At 38.7% G+C, this 12272-nt stretch overlaps 1 long non-coding RNA gene across 1 annotated transcript in view; it reads right to left on the bottom strand.

Moving 5' to 3' along the window:
- Positions 1–3314: 3314 nt before the first annotated feature.
- LOC104870603 overlaps positions 3315–12272 on the bottom strand; it is a 17117-nt gene continuing 8159 nt past the window's right edge. The window contains exon 3 of the long non-coding RNA XR_004516540.1: positions 3315–3407. This is a non-coding gene — a long non-coding RNA (uncharacterized LOC104870603). The remainder of the gene's footprint in view (positions 3408–12272) is intronic.

Here is a 12272-nt window from a genome sequence, read left to right as displayed (position 1 = left end):
TGCCTCCCTACCCCTACCTCTAGGTTCACTGTAGAACTTCTTGATATATCATCCACAAGGGTTATTTTAAAATCTAACTCATATAACTCTCTTCTGCTCAAAACTCTCCAATGATTTTACAATGGTCAAAACTCTCCAAAGTTCTACAAGTCTCTACATAATATACTCATTTTATTTTATTTTTCTCCTGGATGAGCACATTCTCACCTTAAAATATGCCCTGTACTATTTCCTCTGCCTAAATGAGCTAAATATCTGCTCTAAATATTGACATCTCTGAAAAGCCATCCCAGACTAATCTATTGAAGATAGCATAATTCTCATTTCCTTTTCTCTGATTTACTATTTTAGTTATTTACTTATTCATTTTTGGTTTTTTGAAACAGGGTCTTGCTAAGCAGTCCAGGCTGACCTCAAACACATGGCAGTCCTCCTGCCTCTCCCTCATGAATGCTGGGATTACAGATGTGCACCACCGTGCCTGACTTCTGTTGTTTTAATAGAATTTATCATCCCCTAAGATCTTATGTCTATTGATGTTTTCTTTATTGCCTCTCCTTTTAAAAGAGTAAAAGCTAGGTGAAAGCTGTATGATGTTTACTGCTACAATCCCAGTACAGTACCTGGTATAAAGCATTCAATAAAAAAGCTCCTGAATGATCCCCTCAGTCTTTGACTCTGTTGCGATTGTCTTCATCACACTACTCTTCCAAATTTCAAAGCCTAATATTTAGCCTGAAACAGTGTCCAGGAGCATTCTCCACTGGTTCTTCCTTCTTTACAGATCTCTTCTGTCATCTGTTCCACTTCTTATCTAAGACTTACCTTTTGTAGTTCACACATTCATAATCTTATTTCAAACATAAATCTTCTTACCACATGCTCTTCCCCTTACGCTCTATTTTGTGTCCCAGTGCCAGATCATACTTACTGCTTCATATTCTTTACATTATGGGGTTAATAAAGTTCCCTAACACTAAAGGAGACAAAGTGTGGAGCTTCTCCTCTACAGAAGAAAACCTAAGAAGAAAACCACAGGTTGACACTGAAAGTCCTGGATACTTTATTCTTCTATTCTCAACTTCCCAACCTGAGATTTCTGATTCCAAGAATTCTACTTGGATCCTCCACTCTGCTACTGCTTCCTGACTCCATTCCTCTGAGAGAGTGACTTTCATTTATCTTTTTATCTTCTAAAGGACAGTCAGCAGTGGATACATATGCAAAATGGTATGTCTTAATTATTTTGTCGTCTAGCACAGTCACCATCTCCCCACTCACTGGATGTCACTGGATGCTGTTCATACACCCAGGGCCACAGTTCCCTTGGTAACATGCTCAGAAACTGCTCCAGTACTAGCAGCTCCAAGAACTGCACCTTGCAGTGGGTCTTGGCTGCAAATATAAGGGCAGTTTAGAGAGACATAAAAAACCCAGGGCAGAGGACTAAAATGGTGGCAGAGCAGTGAACGACAGTAACCCTGCTGCTCCAGAACTAAGTGCCTACAGTCTGGAAAACAACAGCTGGCAGAGGAACTGAAGTGAGTAGAGGGCTCACAGGAACCATGCAAGGGAACTCAGAGAGGAGAAGGAAATAGGATTAAGTGCTACAAAAGAAATAGTTCCCTGCCATGGACTGGAAACTGCACGGTGCTTGACTGGCAGGCAAAGAAAATAACTTTTCTGCTCAAAGAGAAAGGAGACCTGGACTGAGAGAATCCTATAAGTTGGAGGCAGCACTGAGAACAGGAATATCATGTATCCCGAGTGATTCTCCCAGAGTCAAAGTTGGTGAGTGAGGAGGAGCAGTGTCCAGCACAGAGTCACACAGAGCAGAAGCGGGTGGGTCATCATTTTATTTAGAAAAGGCCTCAGACTTCAGCAGCAGAAGAGTCCCATAGTCTTTTCAGGCCAAATTCCCACAGTGGAAGGAGGGAAGGGCTGTTCAGTCATGGTGGACCACTGGCAGTTGGACAGTAGGTTGGGGAAACTGCTGAGAGCTAGGGGCTGCTCCAGCAGTGGTCAAAAGCCAGTCTTAGCCCTAGCTACAAAGAACTGGAAGCTCATGGCAGTGACTTGCCCTCACTGCTGGTACACCTCTAACCCATTGTTCCGAGCACAGCTTACCCTTGGGCTCCCAGCGCAAACAAAGACACCTTGCCTAGAATTCTGCTCCTTAACAAGAACTTGACCAACAGTCTGTGTCTCCTGCCAGCTTGAACTCCACTCCCTAACCTCCTGCTGACTTGAACTGAGCATCTACATTGAGGTGCTGAAATTTGCTTTTCTTTCTTGCCCTCACTCCCTCCCTTTCCTTCATGTTCTTTGACTGTATTCTCCCCTTTTTTTTTTATCCTTATCATACTTTTTGAACTTTGAGAGACTTCCAGGAAGATTGTGGAGATGTGAGCAATAGAGAAAGAGCTTCTATGAGATTTGGTGTCCATACACTGGAATACAGCAGCTTGAGGAAGAAGGAGGAGGAGGAGGAAGGAAGTGGGTCTCTGGGACCCAGGAACGATCTGTGGCAAGAATTGAAATCTACAGGGAGAGTGAAGAGAGACTTTAACAAAGAGGAGGGAGGCACCAAACAGTGCTCTCTCCCACAGCCCAGACTCTGTGAGGGAACAGTGGCCAAAACTGCAGACACATAGTGACTACTAAGGACCCGAGAGGCCTCCACAGAGAAATGCACCAGTGCTATGGAGCAGTGGATGAACTGGACTTCAGTGGCTGGTAAATTATCGGGATTCAGATCTCACCCAAGAGAGGGTGACTGGCTGGAAGCCATCTTGGAAAGGGGCCAACTGAGCTTGGAACTCAGAATAGTTGCAGGCAGGTTCCACTTAGTGACTTCTGGTAGCTCAATGTAGGTGCTGAGTTCAAGTCAGCAGGAGGTCAGGGAGTGGAGTTCAAGCTGGCAGGAGACACCCAGAATGTTGTAGGTGCAAGGAATCTGGTTCCAGCCACACAGCTGGAAACCAGCCTGAACTTCAAAGGAACTAAAGGGGCAGGCTGGTTGGGATTATCCACCACCCCACCATGAAGCTGCAGCTAGTTTTCTGGGATTAATTAATTTGGCTCTGGACTCTGCCCACATTGACTAACAATGCCAGCAGAGATACACGTTGATTTGGACATTTGGGTTTTTAAAAAATCTTTCATTTATTTTCCTTTTTCCTTCTTTTTTTCCCTTTCAGTTCTTGTTTAGTTTAGTTTTTTTCTTGACTGAACACAATTTCTAGTTTTTTGTTGTTGTTCTGTTCTATTCTTGTTTTTCTTTTTCCTTTTCTTTTTCCCATCTTCTTCACCAGTTTCCTTAAGTTGTTCTCCAGCCTTGCTTCTGACCTGTTTCTCTTCATCTGTTTCTGTTTTCTTACCCCTTAAGCACTTTTAAGTCTTCTCCCCTAAGGGTAAAAAAACATATTAAGGGCTAAAATCTTTCATTTTCTAGGCTGTATTTGATGCTATTGTTATTGTTGATTGTACTATGTCAGGGTGACATAACTGCTAATCAGTTGTTCTTCCTGGTATACCAAGACTGAGATTGCCTAAGGGTAAAAAAAACAAAACAAAGCAAAAACAACCAGTGCCAAAGAACTGGCAGCTGGGCCAAATAGGTGGAAACTTCTCATCCCCAATACAGTGAAGATGCAGGATCCTGCAACAGACTTAAAATCCAAAAGCTAGTTACACCTGGAAGACACTTCTGAGAAGCAGTCATTTCCTAAGGGTTCTGAATACTGGCAATAATGATACTCACCATAAGCAATGCACAAGTATCAATTCAGGAATCAAAAAGCAGAAATCATTAAAGCAGAAAAAAATTTCCTAGATAACTACAGAGATAGTGACCAGAATGAAAGATACAGATAAAAAAAAAAAAAAAAAAAAAAAAAAAAAAAAAGAGCCCAGGAACATAATGGAAGCCATGAACTCCCAGCACAGGAAAGAAATGGAATCTATGAAACAGATTCAAACAGATATCTAGGAGATTAAACACTCCACTGAGGGCCATGGGTTTAGCTCAGTGGCTCCATGCCTGCTTCACAAGTGCAAGGTCCTGAGTTCAATCCCTGGTACAAACAAACAAGAAAACAACCCAGAGGCTGGACCATGGTGGCGCATGCCTGTAATCCCAGCACTCGGGAGGCTGAGGCAGGAATATTACTGTGAGTTCAAGACTAGCCTGGGCTACACAGTGAGTTCCAGGTCAGTCTCACTACATAGTGAGACCCTGTCCCAAAAAAACCAAACCAAAACAAACCAAACCAAAACAAAACAAAAAAAACCAGAAAACCCCCCAAAGCCAAAAACCTCCATTGAAAGTATATACAGCAGAATGAATCAATCCAAGAACAGAATACCATATATAGGAGACAGGATTACAGGTGGCAATCAGGAACAGGAGATTTCTTAAAAATAGCAAAGGACTATGAGAAATCAATGCAGGAGCTAGTAAATGATGCAAAGAAGAATAACATATGATTGATCTGAGTCAATCGAAAAGCAGGACATAGTGCAAATGACATTAAAAAAAACTGTTCTCAGTAGTAACAGCAGAAAACTTCCCAAACAGGGAAAAAGAATGTGATATGCAGATAAGTGAGGAGTACAGGACTCCAATTAGCCATGATTAAAAAAAAAATCTTCCCCAAGGCATATAATAGTCAAGATTCCAGAAATTCAACACAAGGACAGAGTATTAAAAGCCATTAGAGAAAACAAACAAATCATCTATAAAGGAAAGCCTATCAGATTCACAGCAGACTTCTTAAGATAAGCTCTCAAGTCAAGGAGAACCTGGAGTAAAATACTTCAAAAGCCCTAAAGGAAAACAACCTCCAGCCCAGACTGATGTATCCTGCAAAACTATCCTTCAAATTTGATAGAAAAATAAGATACTTCCATGACAAAGAGCATCTGAAGAAACTAATGACCACTAAACTGGCACTCCATGGTGTTCTGAAGTATATTCTAGAAAGAGACAAGACGGATTACAACTCCATGAAACCCAACAGGATGAATCTACCAGGTAAGGCAAGAAATTAAATAGAAAAAAAAAAAAAGAAGGAAGCGCACAGGAGGAAAATAACATGACAGAGATAACACAATACATATCAGTTGTAACCATCAATGTTAGCGGTCTCAATTTACCAATCAAAAGAAAGAGACTGGCAGAATGGATCAAGAAGCAAGATCCAAGAATATGCTGCATACAAGAAACACATCTAATTGAAAAATTCACATACTGAAAGTAAAGCGATGGAAAACAATATTTCATGTGACAAGAAACCAGAAAAAAGCAGGAGTAGCTATTCTATTTTCAGACAAAGGGGATTTCAAGCCAAGACTGATCAAGAAAGACAAAGAAGTTCATTATATCCTGAAAAAGGGAACAATCCAAGAAGAAGAGATAACAATTCTAAATATATATGCACCAAATAGCACATCCAATTATACAAAACAAATATTAATGGACATGAAGAATCATATAAGCAGTAATATAGTTATAATTGGGGACTCCATATCCCACTGTCACAAAAAGACAAATCAGCTAGACAAAAAAATCAACAAATATTAGAATTGAACCAAACTCTTGAACAGATGGACTTAATAGATACCTACAAAGTTTTTCACTCCACAACACAAGAATACACGTTCTTCTCAACTGCACATAGGACTTTCTCCAAAATAGACCATGTACCACCTCATAGAACATGCTTAAGTAAATGCAAAAGAATTGAAATAATCCCTTGCATATTATCAGACCAAAGTGCAATGAAATTGGAAATCAACTGCAAAAGAAACCACAAGAACTTCATAAACACATAGAAATTAAGTAACATCCTCCTGAACAACCAATGGGTCACAGATGAAATTAAAGAAAAAAATGAGACAATTTCTAAAATTAAACAATAATGACAATACAACATACCAGAACTTATGGGACACAATTAAAGCAGTATATGAGGGAAATTTATAGTGGTGAATTCCCCTATCAGGAAACAGAGCAGGCAAAAATAACCTAATATTGAACCTCAAGCTTCTAGAAAAAGAAGAGCAAGTCAAGCCCCAAGTTTATATGAGGGAGGAAATTATAAAAGTTGAGTAGAAATTAATGCAGTGGAGACTAAAAGAACAATAGAAAGAATCAATGAATTGAAGAGTTAGCTTGTTAAAAGATGAAATACAATTGACTAACCCCTTAGCCAACCTTATCAAAAGAAAAAGACTCAAATCCCGACAATTAGGAATGAAAGCATGAAATCACACCAGATCCTGCAGAGATCCAGAAGATTATCAATATTAATTTGAGAACCTATATTCTAATAAAATGGAAAATACAGAAGAAATGTACAGATTCCTAGATACATATGACTTACTGTTGTAGTCAGCAGGATTGGGCAAGGGAATACATTAAATAAAGGACATATAACTTATAAGGTTATTTTATGATAATTATCTAAAGAGTCAAATATAAAGGAGTACAAGAGATTAACTGCACACTACAAGCCCAAAATATTCAACTCAGGGCCTAGATCCCATCAATTTCCCACACAAGTCCAGCTAATGGCTTAAACTCCAAGGCAATATCCTTCTTAGAGTTCAGCCAGTGGCCTAGAGCCCATTGAAATGTCTCAGGTTTGTCCATGGAAGCTGGAAAGTCCAAAGGCCAGTGGCAGAAGCCAGAAAATCTATGGTGGTGAGATAAAGGATTTGTGCCACCAAGCTGAGGGATTCACATTGAAGCCAGGAAGTGATGCTCACAGTAAAGATCAGAGCTCCCCCGATGAAAGCAGCAGCTATTCCTAGTGATAGCAAGGTCACAAGGTCTGCCTCTAACAAGAACAGCCTAGTTCTCATCAGGAAAACCATCCACAGCAAGTTTCTCCTAGAAAATCAATAGGCCAAGATCTTCCCCTCCAATTTTCTTTTTATGGCTATTGGTAACAATCTTCAGGTGAATCCTCCATGCCCAGACCACACTGATTCAGTTCAGTTGGGTGTTACAAGCTGACCATTAGTCAATCCACTACAATTACCTAAACTGAATCAAGAAGATATACAAATTCTAAATAAACCAATATCAGCCAATGAAATTGAAGATGTAATTAAAAGCCTTACAGGGCCGGGGATTTAGCTCAGTGTTTGGTGGCCTGCCTTGCAAGCGCAAGGACCAGAGTTCAATCCCAGGTACCAAAAACAAACAAACAAACAAACAAACAAAAACCTGCCAACAATAACAACAACAAAGCCCTGGCCCTGATGGATTCACTGCTGAATTCTACAAGAAATTTAGAGAAGACCTAATGCCACTACTCCTCAAACTCTTCAATGAAATCGAAAGGGAAGCAATACTCCCAAATTCATTCCTGGAAACAAGCATTACCCTGCTTGAAGTATCCAACAAAAATGAAGAATTACAGGTCAATCTTCTTTTTTTCCTTCTTTTTTTTTTTTTTTTTTTTTTTTTTTTTTTTTTTTTTTTTTTTTGGTACCAGGGATCAAACAGGCCAATCTCAATGAACATAGATGCAAAAATCCTCAATAAGTTACTATCAAACGGAATGTAGCAAATCATCAAGATGGTTATACATCATGACCAAGTTGTATTCATCCCAGGGATGCAGGGATGGTTCAACATATGCAAATCAATAAATGTATACACTATATTAACAGAGCCAAGTACAAAATCTGTATGATCCGCTCAATAGATGCAGAAGAAGCATTTGACAAGTCCAACACACATTCATGTAAAAACCCTACATAAAATCGATATACATGGTCTTATTCTCAATCTGATAAAAGCCATCTATAACAAACCAACAGCCAATATCATATTAAATGGACAAAAACTGAAAGCTTTCACTCTAAAATCGGGAACAAGACAAGGATGTTCACTGTCACCACTGTTGTTCAATATAGTTCCAGAGCAATTAGACAAAAGAAAGAAATAAAAGGAAAAAGGATAGGAAAGGAAGAAGTTAAATTATCATCACTTGTAGATGACATGAAACGCTATGTAAAAGACCTCCAAAAACAACACCAAAAGACTTTTAGATTTGAAAACCAAATTCAGTGGCATAGCTGGATACAAAATCAACACTCTAAAGTTAATAGCCTTCCTGTACACAAGTAACAGACTCACAGAGAAATCAGAGAAACAATCCCTTTCAAAATAGTATCCAAAAAAAAAAAGAAAAAGAAAAATGAAATACCTAGGAATCAATCTAACGAAGGAAGTAAAAGACCTCTGCATTGAAAACTACAGTGCCCTGAAAAAGGAAATTGAACAGGATATCAGAAAGTGGAAAGATATCCCTTGTTCTTGACAGGAAGAGCCAATATAGTGAAAATGGCCATAGTTCCAAAATTGCTATATTCAGTGCAATCCCAATCAAAATCTCAATAGCATATCTCACAGAATTAGAAAAAAAAAATCCTGAAATTCATTTGGAACCACAAGGGATCTAGAATACTAAAGGCAATTTGGCAACAAAGGCAAAGCAGGTGGTATCATAATTTAAATTATACTACAAAGCCACAGTGATAAAAACAGCATGGCACTGACAAAAGACAGACCTGAGGATCAAGGGAATAGACTAGAGGATGCAGAAACAACTCCACACATACTCAACCACTTTATCTTTGGCAAAGGAGCCAAATACCTTCATTTGAAGAAAAATAGCCTCTTTAACAAACAGTGCAGGAAAAAACTGGCTTTCCACATGCCAAAGATTGAAACGAGATCCATATCTTTCACCAGGAACTACCCTAAAATTGAAATGGATGAAAGATCTAAATATTAAAACAGAAACACTTAAGTCTGCTGGAAGAGAGACGAAGTAGAATGCCTGAGGACACAGGAGTAGGCAGACTTCATGAACAAAACCCAGACTATAAAGAATCAACAACTGGGGCCTCATCTTATTAAAAAGCTTTTGTACAGCAAGAGAAACCATCAACAGAGTAAAGAGACAACCCATAGAGTGGGAAAAAATTTTTAGCAGTATTCAGATAAATGACTAGAATATAGAAAGAACTAAAAAAAAAACAAAAAAAACCAGACTCCCCAAATTTAAAGACCCAAGACCCAGTGCAAAAATGAGTACCTGAAATAGAAAGATACTTCTCAGGAGGATGCCATTGCTTCTGATCCAGCGCCAGGAGGGTGAGTTTCAGGAAGGCAGTTGGCTTGGACTTGATATCCCCCTCCACCAGTCAGGCCCGATCTACAGGTCTGCGGAGCCGTGCCTTTTTCTGAGGGCACCATTGCTCCTGATCCAGCACCAAGAGGGTAGCTGCTGAACACCCGCCCCCCCCCGATCCCCTGATTGTGGCAGTCCTTGGATGCACTTTGCAGAGGCATGGCTGGCTATAAAGGGTGGTGACTGATCCTATTATGTTCCTGATTATATTGTTTGGGATAAAGGATAGGGATTGATTTGACCAGTTGTTTCCTTTATTATGAAAATGAGAATGTCTATGAATTATTAGAGAATCAAAGGCTGGGATGCAACACTATCAGGAAGACTTAATGACCCAGAGATTGAATCAAGGACAACCCAACAGCAAAAATAAAGATGAGAAAACACTTAATCAAGCCACAAACACACACTTCCAGTTCACCAATGGCAAACAGTAGGGCAAAGGAGGATGAAAAGCCTCAGAGTGAACCTCCAGGACACTCAGAACTCATGGCACACGAAGTAACAAAACAGATCAATCAGGCTCTAGAAAAATTCAAAACAGAAATAATTTCCCAGATAACCATAGAGATGGTGAGCAAAATGAAAGATATGATTTGTGACTCTAGAACAGAAACTGACAACAAAAATAGATGAGCTCAGAAACATAATAGAAGCCATGAAGGCCCAGCATAAGAAAGAAATGGAAACAATGAACGCCCAACACAGGAAAGAAATGGAATCTATTAAACAGATTCAAACAGATATTCAGTAGATTAAAAACTCTACTGAAAGTGTACACAACAGAATAAAAGACTGTGAAGATAGAATCTCAGAAATAGAAGACAGGATCGCAGACAGTGACCGTGAAAAGAGAGGACTCTTAAAAACAGTAAGGGATCATGAGAAATCGATCCAACAACTCCTAGATGATGCAAAGAAGAATAACATAAGACTGATAGGAATACATGAAGTAGCAGAAGAAAATGCAATTGACTTTAAAAAGCTGTTTGCAGAATTAATGACAGAAAACTTCCCAAACAGAGGGGAAGAATTTGACATACAGATAAGTGAGGCATATAGGACTCCAACTAGCCATGATAAAAAAATCTATACCTAGACATATAATAATCAAGATCTCAGAAACCCAACAAAAGAACAAAATACTACAAGCAGTAAGAGAAAAGAAACAAATCACATGCAAAGGAAAGCCCATCAGAATTACAGCAGACTTTTCAACACAAACCTCAGGTCAAGGAGAGCCTGGAGTGAGGTATTTCAAGTCCTAAAAGAAAACAACCTACAACCAAGACTGATGTATCCCACAAAACTCTCAAATGGATGGAGAAATAGGATACTTCCATGACAAAGAACACTTGAGAAACTTCATGAATACTAAAGCAGCACTACAAGGAATTTTAAACAATAACCTAGAAAAAGACAATGAAGATCACAACACCGTGAGGCCCAACAGAGCAAATCAAATAGCCAAGGCAAGAAACTAAAAGGAGAGGGCAAAAAATTAAAAAGAGTCAACAAAAGGAAAATAAAATGACAATAATAAGTCAATACATATCAGTTATAACCATCAATGTCAATGGCCTCAATTCACCAATCAAGAGTAATAGATTGGCAGAATGGATTAAGAAGCAAAATCCAACAATATGTTGTATACAAGAAACACAGCTAGTGCAAAAAGAAGCCCATAGACTGAAAGTGAAAGGATGGAAAATAATTCTCCATGCGACAGGAGCCCAGAAAAAAGCAGGGGTAGCAATCTTATTCGCAGACAAAGTAAATTTCAAACCAAAACTGATTAAGAGAGACAAAGAACAGCACTACATCCTTGTAAAGGGAACATTATTCAAGAGGAAGAAATGACAGTCATAAACATATATGCACCAAATATAAATGCCCCCAACTATATAAAACAAATATTAAATAACATGAAAAACCAAATAAGCACTAATATAATTGTAGTGGGGGAATCTAAATACCCCACTATCACAAATAGACAGATCATGTAGGCAGAAAAATCAACACTGAAATACTAGAACTGAACCAAGCTTTTGAAGGCATGGACTTATTAGACGTCTATAGAGTGTTCCACCCCACAAAATCAGAATATACATTCTTTTCAGCTGCACATGGGTCATTCTCCAAGATAGATCACATATTAGCTCACAGAATAGGTCTGAATAAATGCAAAAGAACTGAAGTTATTCCCTGTGTATTATCTGATCACAGTGCAAAAAAGCTGGAGATCAATAGCATAGGAAACCGTAGGAACTTCACAAACACATGGAAATTGAACAGCACTCACCTGAACAATCAATGGATCACAGAGGAAATTAAACAGTTTTTACAAATAAATGAAAATGCCAATACAACATACAGGAATCTATGGGACACAATGAAAGCAGTTCTACGTGGAAAATTCATAGCACTGAATGCCCACATTAGGAAAACAGAGCAAGCTCAAATAAACAACCTAATGATGAATCTTAGACTACTAGAAAAACTAGAGCAAGAAAAACCCAAAGCTCGAACAAGAGAGGAAATTATAAAGATTTGAGCAGAAATCAATGCAATGGAAACTAAGAAAACGACAAAAAAATAAATGAATCGAAGAGTTGGTTTTTTGAAAGAATGAACAAAATAGATAAACCCTTAGCAAACCTTATCAAAAAAAAAGAAAAGAAAAGGCTCAGATCCATGCACTCAGGAATGAAAAAGGAGACGTCACAACAGATCCCACAGAAATCCAGAGGGTCATTAATACCTACTTTGAGAAACTGTACTCTAACAAAATGGAAAACACAGAAGAAATGGACAGATTTCTACATACTTATGAATTACCAAAGTTGAACGAAGAAGATAAAAACATTTTAAACACCCCAATTATAATCAGTGAAATTGAAAATGTAATTAAAAACTTACCAACCAAGAAAAGCCCAGGTCCTGATAGATTCACTGCTTAATTTTACAAGACGTTTAGAGAAGAACTACTGCCATTACTCTTCAGACTTTTCAATGAAATTGAAAGGGCAGCAATACTTCCAAACTCATTCGGAAGCAAGT

This window comes from Fukomys damarensis, unplaced genomic scaffold, assembly GCF_012274545.1.
Source record: "Fukomys damarensis isolate Sample0158 unplaced genomic scaffold, DMR_v1.0_HiC HiC_scaffold_10, whole genome shotgun sequence".
Lineage (NCBI taxonomy): Eukaryota > Metazoa > Chordata > Mammalia > Rodentia > Bathyergidae > Fukomys > Fukomys damarensis.
This window is presented reverse-complemented; position numbering and strand designations above follow the sequence as displayed.